A 17291-nucleotide genomic window follows, 5' to 3' on the forward strand; every position below is an offset into this window, starting at 1 on the left:
CCCTGTACAGACAGGGTACACAATGTGTACCAAAAGGCTCAGGCAGTGGTCACCTGCATCCCAAGCCAGTAATGACCTCAGCTATGACCTCAATAACACTTTCTGAGTCTCTCCCTGGTAGCTCCAGCATGCCTGTGCCCCAAGCTGTGGGTCACTGAGAGTTGTAGGTTCTAGGATCCTGAAACTTCTCAGTATCTGACCCCCCCTTAAGCCCTCTAGCCAAAGAGCTTGACTTTCCTGGGCTCAGCTGTCTCCCAGGCCCAAAACCATGGCAACCGTGGGGGAGTCTTCTGTGTACAATGCTTACATCTGCTTCTTTTATAGCATCTCATTCTCCCTACTGTGAATTCAATTCAATAAGAATGTATTAAGTGTATACCAGGCACTAGGGTTACAAAACAAACAATAGAATAGCTCCTGTCCTCGAGGACCTTACATTCTACTGGAAGAAGCAACATTAATGCTTAGCTAGCAACTTAAGATTTGCAAAATGCTTCGCATAAATGATCTAACTTGAACCTCTGAACCATCCCATAAGGTAAGTAAACTTCTCCCCATTTTATAGATGAGGAAACTGAGGCTAAGTGTTCAGGGAATGACTTTGGGTCATCCAATTCATAAACATTGGAGGCAGGATTTGAACTAAAATCTTCGGAAGCAAAAGTGAGACATTTTTGTTAAGAAATTGACCACTGGCACAGTTCTATCTTGGCTCTGCACTGTCCAGCCCCGTGTAGTGATGTCCATTGAAATGAAGGGCTGGAGTCATGTGGATCAGGAAGAATCTAGAAAGGCTCTTGTACTTCCCAATGGATACAAGATTGGAAATGACAGCTGGAAGCATGAACAAATGGGTCAGAGGAGTCCCCCATACCTAGTCAGGGAAAGAGCAGTTAAACTAAGCCATCCTTGCACTGATTTCAGTGATCAGATCAGCATCACTCCAATGGAAGTCTGTGAGAAGGGGGAGATAAATGTCAAATACGGCCATTGATGCAGCCAAACCAGCTCCCAAGAGCCAATAATTAAATGTTCAATGTGAGCATTTACACCTTAGAAATCAGCAAATATTACACACCAGCGATTAGTTTATTGTGTTGTTCATCGTATGGTCTCAAGAAAGTAACAGAAAATGTTCATTTAAAAATGTGTCCGCATAATTTTTTTTTGAGACATGGTTATAAAACATTTATCCCCCGAAGTCAGGAGGATCTGAGTTCAAATCTGGCCTCAGACACATAACACTTTACGGCTGTGTGACCTTGGGCAAGTCACTTAACCTCAATTGCCTCCTCAAAAAAAAATTTAGCAACATATCCCTGGGAAAAATCTCTAATAAGCTTGCAGTGTTCAAAGTTGTAGGGGTTCTGGGACTGAGAGAGAAAATAGGTACAGTTACGCACCTGAGGTTGCAAGAGGAAAGCAGGGTGCTTACTATTGCCTGGAACAATTAAAGAGTATCAGAAAGTTGTTAGTATTGGTCTGGTCAAGAGGAGGTTGAGAGCCCAGTCTACAAGCAGTGATCCCAGGAACAAAGGAAGATAGTGTTTGTGGTAAAAAGTTGGAGTGGGGCTTGAGTGTGAAGAGAATGCCTTTGGAGCTTTTGGGAAATTATTTCAGTGGGATAAGAATTCAGTAGTCACCAAGGAGAGGGGATCTCTACCAGAACAGAGGTGTTGAACCTAACTAGACTTTAAGACATGGTTTCACAACATATATTTGTGGAGGGTCACAGTCAGTGGGGGAACTCTGGGTGAGGCATAAAAAGCAACAGTATGTTTTATCACCCCAACTTGAGAGCTCTAGAAAGCAGGACACAATAATACTTACTATGGATAGGAGATGTATTTTTCCCTCAGTAAATAGTATTTTTTCAACTGTTTGTAAAGATATTTTTCAATATTCATTTTTGTAAGATTATGGTTCCAAATTTCTTTCCCCTCCCTTGCTTCTAGCCTCCTCATAACAACAAGCAGTATGACATAGGTTATATGTGGACAATCATTTTAAACATTTCTAAATTTGTCATGTGCAAAAAAAATCAGACCAAAAGGAGGAAAAAACATGAGAAAGAGAAAGCAACAGTTCAGTCAATAGTTCTCTATAGCTCTTCCTCTGAATGCAGATGGCATTTTCTAAGGAGATATATTTTCTTTTGGTCTTTTTAATTTTATTTTTTTCTTAATAATATTTTATTTTTCCAGATAATTTTCAACAACAATAACAAAAAGGCTTGATTTTAAAGAGACTGTATAGTGAAGGACAGACATCTTCAATACAATGATACAAAGAAAAGATGTGAATTGTAATGAAACACTGTGAGGTCAGGAATTGTCCTGGACTTATCAGAATGTTACTGAATCATTGATTTCTGATATCTTCCTGATTCTGTTTTGGGAAAAATTACCTCCAGGAGTATAGGTGAACTGAGAATAATGCCCCCCAAAAAAGAGAAGGACCCAAAATGTTGGTCAGGAATGACAGGAGCACGACAGGAGTCTGGGTTCATCTTCTGCACTTCCCTTGGTGTTATGTATAGCCTACCGGCTACATTTTGGGAAAAGTTATGGAGCTCATGTTGTATGTTGGTGTTCTACCATGCCCAGGTGCCTTGTGAGAGAAGAGGGATGGGAAATGGTCTCCTGGAATGTTCTACAGACGGGGTAAAATACATCTAAGAGGACATGAAGCATCTTGTAGTTGTGGTCTGTCTCTTATCGACACAACTGAGTTTAATCCCCTATCCCTCCAAAAGATTGCCCAGGATTCACAGTGTCTCCATGGCAACCAGGACCGCAGTCCAATCTGCATGTATTCAACATGCTGGACAATATCATAGAATCAGGGGATGTAGGGCCACATGAGCCTTAGAGGAAAATATATACATACAGATATATTCTTGTGGGTATGTATACTTAAAGAAACAGGATCCTCTAAAGGAGAGTTGGCCTAGAAAAATCTGGATTCAATTCCCATCTCTGATATCTGCTAAGAGTGTCACTTAACTCCATTCCCCAGGCTTATACCTGTTTGCCTGAGTGTGTATGTATATACGCACCGAGCCAGAGACATAGAGATAAAGAAACAGAGAGACAGAGACAGAGAAGGAAAGAGATAGAAGGAGATGGAGATGGAGGGAGAGGAAGAGACAGAGACACACACAGAGAGGCAGAGAGAGATAGAGAGACATAGAGAGACAGAGACAGACAGAAAGGCAAGTAGAGGGAGATGGAAGGAGAGAAAGAGACAGAGACACACAAAGAGAGACAGAAATAGAAATAGAGAGACAGAGAGAGATAGAGAGACACAAAGAGAGAGACAGAGACAAAGAAACAAATAGATAGAGGGAGATGGAGATGGAAAGAAAGAGACAGAGACAGAGAAACACAGAGAGACAGAGATAGAGAGACAAAGAGAGACAGAAACAGATAGAAAGGCAAAGAGACATGCAGAGAGATAAGGGACACACAGAGAGGCAGAGACAGAGAGGACAGACACACAGGGAGACAAATACATATGCACACATGTGGGGAGAGGGGGAGGTAGATTGTGAGACAGGGACAAAGACAGGGAGAAAGCTAAGGAGGGGGAGAGAGAAAGGAAGAAAAAGAGAGCAGTAATGGAAGAATTTAGACTCATAACCAGTAACAAGAATTGGCAACTTGCTTGGACTATGTAGTCCTAGAGAATTTCTTGGAGTGTGGAGAGGTTATATCTCACTCTTGTTCACACAGATAATATTTATGTGAGGGGACCTCAAACCCAGAATCCTGGCACTCTATTGCCTCTGCAAAGTTGCTTATATTTTTAATCTACAGCTACCTGTGGTCCTTTTCTCCCCTACTCCTCCCATACATTTGGAGAACAGTTACCTGCCTTTCATCTGTAAGTATTTTCAGGTTATAGACATGGACAGAAAGCAGCTTTAATACTTTGCAGATATCTAACTTGGTATACATTGTGATCACTTGTTATCCAAACTTATTGTTATTCAAACTTATGAGAATAAGAGATTCATTTAATGCATGAAAGATCACAAAAGACAGTTTTAAAAGATCATGAAAGATCATGAAAAAAAAAAGATAAAAAAGATCATGAAAGACAGTTTTAAAAGAAATAAATCTTTCAATAATCACTTAAAAATACTCTAAATCACTAATAATTATTGTTGAGTCATATCCGACTTTTTATTACACTTTGGGGGGGGGTTTCTTGGCTAAGATACTGGAATGGTTTGTCATTTACTTCTCTAGCCCATTTTACAGATGAGGAAACCAAGGCAAACAGGATTAGGTGACTTGTCCAGATTCATACAGATTGTGTTTGGATTCAGATCTTCTTGACTCCAGGGCCAGTTCTCTATCTACTGAGCCATTTGTCTCCCCACTAATAATTAGAGTATTACAAAATAAAGTAACTTTGAGCTTATAGCTAGGTGACACAATGGATAGAGCACCCACATAAAGCAAATGGAAATATTTATTAAGTGCCTCCTAGTGGCAGGGACTCTTCCAAATATTAGGAACATGGATACAAAGAATGAAAGTCCTAAAACTGGGGTCCAGAAAAGTGAGTTGCTTCTCTAAGATCACAGAGTAGATAAGGAGAAGTCTGTCCTCCACTGCTCTGTGACAGTATCTTTCCTGGCCCCCATGAATAAAAGGCAAGGGTGTCCCAGAGCAAAAAGCGATTTCCAATCATTTTCTTTATTGTGACCTTACAAACACACACATCCAGCCTCCCCACTCACAATCAGCAGGTCTGCAGAAGAGGGGAGCAGCACTTTCAAAGTTTTTTTTTTTTTTTAAAGATGCATTTAAAGCCTTGTCCCCTGGGCCTAGCCCACAGTCCCTGGGTGCTTGCCTTTAAGAGCCTTGGGGGCCAAACAACTTAGCTCTAATTGTTTTTTTATTTAACTAGGCCACTTAAACCAGAGAGCCTTTGTCTAGCAGGCCTGTAGTTATAGGCCTGGCTTTGTCACACTGTCCTACTGTTCTTTAAACTTCAGATTTGGTATTTGTTTGTTTGTCTTATTCAGGAAGAAAGAAATCATCTGTCTCTGACTTGTTGAAAACAATTGGTAATGAGTGGAATTCAGATTTGAGATGATCATGGCTATTGAAAACAGAAAACCCCCTTTTTTTTGGGCTAGCATTTAACTAAGGAAAGTAAAAATGTGTGTTTGACAGGGAAGGCTGGGGGGGGGGTGATGACATCACTTTGGCCATGAGAGATTAAGGACTATGGAATAGCTAATGGGAAGGGGCAGAGGGCCCAGGGAGAGGGCCTCCTCTGACCTTTCCTAACTGTGTGACTGGTCACTTAATCTCTCTAAGCCTCCTTTGGAAAAATGGGAATAATAATGGCACCCACTCCTCAGGGGTGTTGTGAAGATCAAGTGAGATATATTTGTATAAGGGTGTCTTGCCTAGCTTTACTTTTCTGCCTCAGTTACTTTATCTATAAAATGAGCTGTAGAAGAAATAGCTGTATTTTTTTTTTAGATTGGGAAAAGCTCAGACACAACTAATTAACCCAAAAAAATGATTAATTAATTTTACTTTTTTTATTGTTTAATTTTAAATGAAAAAACAGTTAAATGAAGATTTTTACAAGTATTTTTCCATTTTAATTTTAATTTTTTAAATACTTTTTTTTGCTGAGGCAATTGAGGTTAAATGACTTGCTCACAGAGCTAGGAAGTTAAATACACATTTCTATATAAATCATATTGGGAGAGAAAAATCAGAACAAAAGGAAAAACCATGGGAGAGAATAAAATCACAGAAAAAAAAGTAAACATAAATTTAGATTCAATCTCCTTAATTCTTTTTCTGGATGCAGATGGTATTTTCCATCCAAAGTCTATTGGGATTGCCTTGGATACTGAACCACTGAGAAGAACCGAGTCTTTCATAACCCTTTCTTGCTGTTACTGTGTACACTCTATTTTCACTCTATTTCTTGTTTCACTCAGGATCAGTTCATGTAAATCTTTCCAAAACCAGCCTGTTTATCATTTTTATAGGTAATAATATTCCATTACTTTCACATACATAATATATTCAGCCATTCCCTAATTGATGGGCATCTCCTCATTGTCCAGTTCTTTGCTGCTACAAAGATTTTTGTGCATGTGGGTCTTTTCTCTCCTTTATGATTTCTTTGGGATACAGACCCTGTAATGGCAATACTTAATACTTTTGAAAATTAATTTCAATATGAAATAATTATAAAAACTTAACCATTCACCGTGAATAGAGAACCAGCTCTAGAGTCAAGAGAACTTGACTTCAAATCCAATCTCAGACACTTAACACTAATTAGCTGTGTGATCCTGGGCAAGTCACTTAACCCCAATTGCCTCAAAAAACCAATCTTAGCCATTGCTATCTTTCTCTTTCCTTTTCTATGCAGCTGTGTTCTGTGTCCTTCTTTAGACAGAACCATATTTGCTGTATTCTTTGCTCAAGCTCTGGTTTTGTCCCTTTGTCCTTGTTCCTGAGCATTTTCATGTTTACTTATATAATGGGGCTGAGGAAACAGACCTACCAATTAGTGCCCAGGAGCATGTGTAATAGGGGTTGTCTGCTGGTAACCCCCAAGGTCAAGGTCTTTTGGAAACATGTGATGACATAGAATGGAAGGATCCTGTTCTCCCTTTCAGAGCATGGGCAAGTATTCTGTGACTGTTTGCTGTCTACTTACTGTGTGATGACCAAACAACTCACCGCAAAGACAAAAATACCCCCAAAAGGTGTTGAGATGGAGGATAGATATAAAGTGCTATAGTTTTGAGGGCTGGGGGGGGAAAGTTGTCTGTAACGTGGTTCTTTCTACATTTTCCAATATAGATCCCTTTTGCAAAAGCTAATAAATACTAACTGGTCTGATATTTTTATGTGTTAATCACTGGTCATTGATAATGGCAGGAATATACCAGAATGAAGCCTCCAGATGATCACACTAGGAAGCCATCCCAGTTCCCCAAGGTTACTCCAACAATGCTGAGGGGGCAGCAGTGATATAGACACTCTATGGATTCCCAATTTGTCATAGGAGTGAAGTTTGGATAATAACCCCAGGGTGCCATGTGGGTGCCGGGGAAGTTCCTCATATCAGTCATTTGTAATAGAGTATCCCTTTATATGACCTGGCAACTAGGCATGGTAGCCAGAGGAGTCAGGAAAACATAACACATACTTTCCAGGCAATGCTAGGACTATAAGTTAAAGATGCTTTATCTATCTGTATTGGTATGTAGGGGATTTATAATAGATAGTAATAGTAATTAGCATTTATATAGCACTTTAGCAGCTAGGTGGTGCAGTGGATAGAGTGCCCTGGAGTCAGATAGATCTGAGCTCAGATATTTAATAGCTGTGTGACTCTGGGACGAGTCACTTAATCCTGTTTGCCCCAGTTTACTCATCTGTAAAATGGACTGAAGAAGGAAATAGCAAACCGCTTCAATATCTTTGCCAAGCAAACCCCAAATGGGGTCCCAAAGAGCAGGTCATAATTGAAATAACTAAACAATATAACATATAGGACTTCACAGTTTTGCAAGTTCTTTATTTTTTCATATACTATTTCATTTCATTTCCATGACAACCCTAGGAGATAGGTTCTATTATTATTTGTAAAGGGCTAGAACTAAGCAATGCACTTGGATAATGAAGCACGTGAGACTAATTGCCAATTGGACAGTTCCCTATTAACTTGTTTGAAGGTTGACCCTCCCCAGCTGTTCTGTGCTGACTTGATTGGTAGGACAAAGAGGGGGAAGTGACTTGTGTGGAAGGAGTAGGAGGAGGAGGAGAAACTTGGATGGTGGAACTCACGCTCTCTCACACTTGTGACCTGGCGTTGGAGGGTGACCATAAAAGATCAAGAATAAAGACGTTTAGTGATCCTGACAGCGGCTGATTTCTGGGAAGACAGAGTTCTAGCAATTATTATTATTTTACAAATGGGAAACTGAGGCAGAAAGCGATTATGTGATTTGCTAAGGGTCACACAGCTAGTATCTAAGGATAGATTAGAACTCAAGTGTTCTGGCTGAATGTCCACAACAGAAGGGTCCTACATGGATGAAATGGCAGGTCCAGATTCCCCTCCCCTCTCCAAGAAAACCAAACACCTTTGCATGGATGTACCAAGCTTTGTCCATTATTCTCTAGATAACATTTAGTTTATTTCCATTTTGGATTGTTGTTGTTTTTTTAAGCAAACCACGTTCCTATAAATATCTTTGCATAGATAGTTCTTTTGTTCTTGATAACATTTTATAGGAACATTCCTAAGAGTTTAATTATTTGGGTCAGATAATGTAATTTATTTTGTAGCATATAAATGTATGCTTTTTTTTAGAGCACTTAGAGTATAAACCTACCAAATTGCCATACCACCAAAAATATGTGTTCCTTAGTGCTACCAGCACTGAATTTTGTCTTATTTTTGATTTATGTGCATTTAGCATTAGTAATGTCAACGTTGTTCCAATTTTGTATTTCTTCAGTTATAATAAAAGTTGAAATTTTGCTCAAAATCTGGAATTATGCCCAAAAAGTTATCAAACTGTGCATACCCTTTGACCCAGCAGTGCTACTACTGGGCTTATATCCCAAGGAAATACTAAAGAAGGGAAAGGGACCTGTATGTGCCAAAATGTTTGTGGCAGCTCTTTTTGTAGTGGCCAGAAACTGGAAGATGAATGGATGCCCATCAATTGGAGAATGGTTGGGTAAATTATGGTATATGAATATTATGGAATATTATTGTTCTGTAAGAAATGACCAACAGGAGGAATACAGAGAGGCTTGGAGAGACTTACATCAACTGATGCTGAGTGAAACGAGCAGAACCAGGAGATCATTACACTTGTGTATACACTTCAACAATGATACTGTATGAGGATGTATTCTGATGGAAGTGGATATCTTCAACATAGAGAAGAGTTAATCCAATTCCAATTGATCAATGATGGACAGAATCAGCTACATCCAGAAAAGGAATACTAGGAAAAGAGTGTAAACTGTGAGCATTTTTTTTCTTCCCAGATTATTTTTACCTTCCAAATACAATTCTTCCTTTGCAACAACAACAACAAAATTCGGTTCTACACATATATATTGTACCTAGGATACACTATAAGTATATTTAATATGTATGGGAATGCCTGCCATCTAGGGAAGGGGATGGAGGAAAGGAGGGGAAAAATTTGGAAAAGAAGGGAGTACGAGGGATAATGTTGTAAAAAAAAAAATTACTCCCAACCAAAAATTAAACTTGAAATACAAAAATTAAAAGGAGAAATCAATAATATTGAAAGTAAAAAAACTATTGAATTAATAAATAAAACCAAGAGTTGGTTTTATGAAAAAGCCAATAAAATAGATAAACCTTTGGTAAATCTGATCAGAAAAAGGAAAGAGGAAAATCAAATTGTTAGTCTTACAAATGAAAAGGGGGATCTTTCCACCAATGAAGAGGAAATTAGAGAAATAATAAGGAGTTACTTTGCCCAACTTTATGCCAATAAATTTGATAACTTAAGTGAAATGGATGACTTTCTCCAAAAATATAGGCTTCCTAGATTAACAGAGGAGGAGATAAATTGCTTAAATAGACCCATTTCAGAAAAAGAAATAGAACAAGCTATTAATCAACTCCCCAGGGAAAAATCCCCAGGACCAGATGGATTTACATGTGAATTCTACCAAACATTTAAAGAACAATTAGCCCCAATACTATATAAACTATTTGAAAAAATAGGGGATGAAGGAGTCCTACCAAACTCCTTTTATGCCACAGACATGGTACTGATACCTAAACCAGGTCGATCGAAAACTGAGAAAGAAAATTATAGACCAATTTCCTTAATGAATATTGATGCTAAAATCTTAAATAAGATATTAGCAAAAAGACTTCAGAAAATCATCCCCAGGATAATACACTATGATCAAGTAGGATTTATACCAGGAATGCAGGGCTGGTTTAATATTAGGAAAACTATTAGTATAATTGACCATATTAATAATCAAATTAATAAAAACCATATGATCATCTCAATAGATGCAGAAAAAGCATTTGACAAAATCCAACATCCATTCCTACTAAAAACGCTTGAGAGTATAGGAATAAATGGACCATTCCTTAGAATAATCAGGAGCATATATTTACGACCGTCAGTAAGCATAATATGCAATAGAAATAAACTGCAACCTTTCCCAGTAAGATCAGGAGTGAAACAAGGTTGTCCACTACCACCATTACTATTCAATATAGTACTTGAAACTCTAGCCTCGGCAATAAGAGCAGAGAAAGAGATTCAAAGAGATCCTACTCAATTAGAGTAGGAAATGAGGAAATCAAACTATCACTCTTTGCAGATGACATGATGGTATATTTAGAGAACCCCAAAGACTCTGCTAAAAAGCTATTAGAAATAATTCAGAATTTTAGCAAAGTGGCAGGATACAAAATAAATCCACATAAATCCTCAGCATTTTTATATATCACCAACAAAATGCAACAGCAAGAGATACCAAAAGAAATTCCATTCCAAACAAATGTTGAGAGTATAAAGTATTTGGGAATCCATCTACCAAAGAATAGTCAGGAATTATATGAGAAAAATTACAAAACATTTGCCACAAAAATAAAGTCAGATTTAAATAATTGGAAAGACATTCAGTGCTCTTGGATAGGCCGAGCAAATATAATAAAGATGACAATACTTCCCAAACTAATCTATTTATTTAGTCCTATACCAATCAGACTCCCAAGAAACTATTTTAATGACCTAGAAAAAATAACAACAAAATTCATATGGAAGAATAAAAGGTCGAGAATTGCAAGGGAACTAATGAAAAAAAAGTCAGAGGAAGGTGGTCTAAGTGTACCTGATCTAAAGCTATATTATATAGCAGCAGTCACCAAAACCATTTGGTATTGGCTAAGAAATAGACCGGTAGATCAGTGGAACAGATTAGATACAAAGGACAAAAAAGGGTACATCTATAGCAATCTAATCTTTGACAAACCCAAAGATATCAACATTAGGGACAAAAATTCATTATTTGGAAAATACTGTTGGGAAAACTGGAAATTAGTATGGCAGAAATTAGATATGGATCCACACTTAACACCATATACCAAGATAAGATCAAAATGGGTCCATGATTTAGGCATAAAGAATGAGATAATAAATAGATTAGAGAAACAGAAAATAGTCTGCCTCTCAGACCTGTGGAGGAGGAAAGAATTTATGACCAGAGAACTAGAGATCATTATTGATCACAAAATAGAACATTTTGATTACATCAAATTAAAAAGTTTCTGTACAAACAATACTAATGCAAACAAGATTAGAAAGGAAGTAACAAATTGGGAAAATATTTTTACAGTTAAAGGTTTGGACAAAGGTCTCATTTCCAAAATATATAGAGAACTGACCCTAATTTATAAGAAATCAAACCATTCTCCAATTGAGAAATGGTCAAAGGATATGAACAGACAATTCTCAGATGATGAAATTGAAATTATATCCACTCATATGAAAGAGTGTTCCAAATCACTACTGATCAGAGAAATGCAAATTAAGACAACTCTGAGATACCACTACAAACCTGTCAGATTGGCTAAGATGACAGAAACAAATAATGATGAATGTTGGAGGGGCTGTGGGAAAACTGGGACACTGATGCATTGTTGGTGGAGTTGTGAAAGAATCCAACCATTCTGGAGAGCAATCTGGAACTATGCCCAAAAAGTTATCAAACTGTGCATACCCTTTGATCCAGCATTGCTGCTATTGGGCTTATATCCCAAAGAAATACTAAAGAAGGGAAAGTGTAGCGAGCTGTCGTCTCCAGAAGCTGCTAGATCGCTCTCTGGGAAGAGATCTGCTGTGTCTACTCAAATCTCTCAGACAGATTCTTCTTCCTGTAACGAACCGTTGTCTCCAGGCAGTTGCTGTTAACTCTTGTCCAAAGAAGTGACTTCCCTTCCTGCAGAGAGCCCCGTCAAGCCTGATGCAATTCAGAGTCTTCTCCTCTTCCTGGATTGCTGTCCTCTTTATCCTCCCAGAGAATGGGCGTGGGATAATGCAAGGGCTTCTGGGAAGAACCACTTCAGCCAATGGGCTTGCTCCTTCTACCAAGTCAACCTGAGTTCTCACCTTGTAACTATCCAGACAACCTCAGTTCTCACTTAGTAATCCTAACATCTCCCCCTTTCTTTTGATTTAGAACATAGGACAGTCATGACCTTGAAACATAAATCCATCAATATGGGAAGTATTACAGATAATTACATAAATTACATAAGCACATAGTAACATAGTAACATAACACATGCTAGAAGTATATAACATAATCATAATCAAATAAACATAAATTGAAAATTTATAAATGTCCATAAGTCCATTGTCCATTAGTCTCATCTTGTGTGAGGAAGTCCAATGATTCCTGCTGGTTTTTAAAGTTCTTTAACAGTCTTCTTATTATTCATGATCTTTCAGTGTCAGATGTTTCTTAGATCTTCTCCTTTATTTTGAGGTCTTTCTCTTTTTCTGTCTCTCTCTGGTGGACAAGGCGAATATGACTCGTTGGCACCCATCTGATTCCTTCTCCTGCTGAAGAAATACAAGCAAACCCTCTCCCCCAGGCAGTTAACCTATCTGGTCCCTTCCATTCACCACTTTCTGGATCTCTCCACATCACCTGGCGATTATCTAAGGACAGTGGAGATGCTCTCACTGGACACTGCCCTTCTGGTGGGTTATAAAACCTGTCTGCTGGAGCCAGTGCATCTTTGTCAAAAATTAGAAAATTAATGGTATAGAGAACTAAATTTAGAAGTTCCCTAGGGCTACCTGTGGCTCCCCCTTTCTTTTGTTTTTGGAGGAGTGTCTTAATATCTCTGTTTCTTCTCTCTACTATTGCCTGCCCTTGAGGATTAAAGGGTATGCCCGTGGTATGTAAAATCTTATACTGTGCACAAAAGTGTGTAAAATGTTTGGACGTATATGCAGGTCCATTGTCTGTTTTTATTGCTTGTGGCACACCCATAATTGCAAAAGCTTGTATAAGGAATTCAGTGACCACTCGGGCTGTCTCTTTTGCTGCTGGCATTGCAAATGTTTGTGGCAGCTCTTTTTGTTGTAGCTAGAAACTGGAAGATGATTGGATGCCCATCAATTGGAGAATGGTTGGGTAAATTGTGGTATATGAATGTTATGGAATATTATTGCTCTGTAAGAAAAGACCAGCAGGAGGAATACAGAGAGGCTTGGAGAGATTTACATCAACTGATGCTGAGTGAAATGAATAGAACCAGAAGATCTCTGTACACTTCAATGTTTTATGAAGATGTATTCTGATGGAAGTGGATATCTTCAACATAAAGAAGATCCAACTCACTTCCAATTGATCAATGATGGACAGAAACAACTACACCCAGAGAAGGAACACTGGGAAGTGAATGTAAACTGTTAGCACTACTGTCTTATCTACCCAAGTTACTTATACCTTTGGAATCTAATACTTAATGTGCAACAAGAAAATGGGATTTACACACATATATTGTATCTAGGTTATACTGTAACACATGTAAAATGTATGGGATTGCATGTCATCAAGGAGAGGGAGGAGAGGGAGGGGGGGGATAATTTGGAAAAATGAATACAAGGGATAATATTATTTTAAAAATTACCTATGCATATGTAGTATCAAAAAAGTTATAATTATAAAAATTAATTTTAAAAATTTCTTATAAAAAAAGAAAAAAAGTTTGCTCAAGTGATTACTTGAAATTATGTATCCTTTCTTTAAATTGTCTGTATATATGATTTGACAAGTTATCAATTGGGCTTTGCTTTTCAACATTTTTATCAATTCTTTGAGAACTCTCTAACTCTAAATGATTTTTAAATTTCTTATCCTTACCTCAAATATTTTCTCCATCTTATATTTTTATCTTCATCACATTATTTTTGTTCTATTTTTTTATTTTTATATAATTAATTCTATCCAAATTGTCCCCAATAATCTCTTCCATTTGTTTCTCTGACTTCCACAACTGAGATAACTATATCATTGCATTTTGTTTTATGTATATTTTATGTTTTACTTTTGATCTAGCTAGACTTTATGTTATACACACATATGGTGTAAGACATATTCAATTTTTGTTGTATTGATAGCCAGATTCCCTAATGACATTTGTGAAATATTTCTTTCTCCCCCCCCATTTAAAAATTTTTCAGAAGTTCAGAGGAATAAAAATTATTCATTTTGGCTCAGTTTCTGGCAACTCAATTCTATTCCAAGAGTCTAGTCTTGTCTAATACCAAATGGTTTGGATGAGTAACTGCTTTGTAATGTTTTCAGATCACAGAGGATGAATTTTCTTTAATCATCTTCACTATCACCAAAAGAGCTCTTTTGATATTCCTGTCCATTTATATGTCTATGTAAATGTTATCCTATTTTATACAGTTCCTTATATAAATTCATTAGTCTTGTGTTGAACTTCTAAATTAATATGGGAGAAATGGCATTTCTACTATGTTTATCCATGGTAGGCCCTTTGGTTATCCAGATCTACCTTTATTTCTGACAATATGCTTTTAGTGTCATCTTTATAAAGGTCATATGTGCATTATAGTAATTCAATTTTAAATACTAATAAGAAGTTCTTTTTCATATAAGAGAATTTTTAAAATTGGGTTTTTGCTAGTAGCATATAAAAGTATAAATTATTTTTGTGGCTTTATCTGTTTTCCTGAGTGGTATAGGCGTAAGGATGGAGAACTAGTCTTGCTACTCACTTAGACCTGTGTTAAAATCTCTCCTGTACTACAGACTAACCCATTACCCCAGTAGACAAGACACTTAAACTTCCCTACGCTTTAGGCAAATCTGTAAGATTATGAGTTTTCCCCCTGCCTCAAATTATTTTTCTTTTCAAATTAACACATTCTTCTCCCTGCTTTCCCCCCATCCATGAACAAATTAATTTTTTAAAAACCTCAGTCCATATCTACATAATGTGGCAGAACATAATATAACCAGATCTAAAAATGTACATATGACTATGCTTTTTGTTTTTTAAGGCAATCAGAGTTAAATGCCTAGGATCACACAGAGAGTTAAGTATCCAAAGTCACATTTGAATTCTCCTGACTCCAGGGCCGTGCAGAATATAGTTGCTCCTAAGACTAAGCTTCAGGGAAGATGCTAAACTGCATTCACAGTGGGAGTTTTCTCATCCCAATATAGTTTCCTTCACCGGTGAAATCATAAATTTAGTCCCTGTCCTTACAAATTTGCTGAGCTCATTTATTATCTCAGTTAATTTTTTAATTGATATAGTTATTCCTCAACATTCAATCCTACTCTCAGCAAATAAGGAAATTTTGTCCTCTTCATTTTAGGTGTGGATCCTTTTAATTTCCTTTTTTAGTCATGTGACATCTTAGATAATAGTCAAATAGCAAAAGTAAGAATGAGTTCTTCTAATCTAGCTATACTTGCTACTGATATATTAATACTTCATATAATTCTGACTCTGGAGCAAATTGGATATAATTCTCTAAGTCCAGAATGTTCAATTCATTTTCCCTCAAAAAGTACATTGTGACCTATTCTTCACAACTTTGAAATTGATATAGTTTCATTTGTAAAAGAAATATTCTCTAAATATTGGAGCAATGGTTTATTTTTATTTTTCAGATTAAAATTTTAATTATATGAGAAGACTCACAATTAATTACTTTATTCATGTGGGATCCTCCATAGGAGCACCTAGATGGTACAGTGGATAGAGTATCAGACCTAAGTCTGACATATATGTCTATATGTGTGTACCTGTATAGGTATATGTGTATATGCAATGTATACATGTAGGTATATTTTCACATAATCTGTGTGTTTGTATGTGTGAGCACACATATATGCGCAAATGTACATATTCAGATATACTTGATATATATAAAGTATTTTAATTGAATTCATTATTATTCCACACATGCGATATCCATATCACCACGTGGATCCTTCTATGACATCTCTTTTCAGCTTCCTTTTAAGTGTGATCTTTCTGCTTCACAATGTAAGCCCCTGGAAGTCAGGGATTATCCTTCTTTTGTCTTATATTTGTAACCCCAAAGTCTACAATGATACCTGGCATATAAGAGGTGATTAATTAGTGCTTGTTGCCTTGGCTTGACTGTTTCCAAAAATCCTCAGTCTGAGAGCATTTAAAGTTTTCCACGATCTGGCTCCCACCTACTTTTACAGACTTGTTTCATTTATCACTCCTTTTCATGTACTCTCTGTTCCAGTCGAGCTGACCTGTCAGCTCTCTCTCATTCTCTCTCTTATGCAACATTGCATGTCCCACCTTCATGCTTTTGCTTACAAGTGGTCCTCTATCTCCAGTGGACTCCCTCCCAGTCTCCACCTAGCATAATCTCAGCTCCCTTAAAAACACAATTCAGCTCTCAATTCCTACATACCATCCTTTCTCATCCAGTTATTATTGCTTTCTCCCTCTTGAAATTACTTTGTATTGTTTGTTATGAATTTTGTATTTATATACTTGTGTACACAGGACAGCTGGGAAGCACAGCGGATAGCACTCCAGGCCTGGAGTAAGGAAGAGTTAAGTTCAAATTTACCTCAGAAACTTATTAACTGTGTGATCCTGGGCAAGTCACTTCATCTTGTCTGCCTCAGTTTCCTCATCTATAAAACGAGCTGGAGAAAGAAATGGCAAACCATTGTAGTATCTTTGCCAAGAAAACCCCAAAACACATCAAAAAGAGTTGGACATGACTGAACAAGAACAGCTTGTATACATGATTCATCCCTCCACAATAATGTAAACCCCTGTAGAGCAAATATCATTTCTTCTTACATATCTCTCACCTACTGGCAAAATGCTTTGTACATTGTAGATGCTTAATAAATAAATAAATAAATATACACAAATAAATAAATACACGAAATCTAATTTTTAAGACACTTTTGGAACTATTTTTAAAATCACCTTGTACTGAATGCTGTAAAACTAGACTTTCAAGCTTGCCCCCAAAAAAGGGACATGAAAAGCACAAAAGGCGGTGGACTGTGGATGTGAACAAGGGATGATAGAATGTTCTATTTGGTTGTATTGTCTATCCTTTGTTATAGGGATTTCTCTCTGGGAAGGGGAATAGGAAGAGATGCATTAAGAAACATAGATAACATGAAAAGGTGTCAATAAGATTAATTTTTTAAAAA

The sequence above is a fragment of the Sminthopsis crassicaudata genome, chromosome 3 (genome assembly GCF_048593235.1).
Source record: "Sminthopsis crassicaudata isolate SCR6 chromosome 3, ASM4859323v1, whole genome shotgun sequence".
NCBI classification, from domain to species: Eukaryota; Metazoa; Chordata; class Mammalia; order Dasyuromorphia; family Dasyuridae; genus Sminthopsis; species Sminthopsis crassicaudata.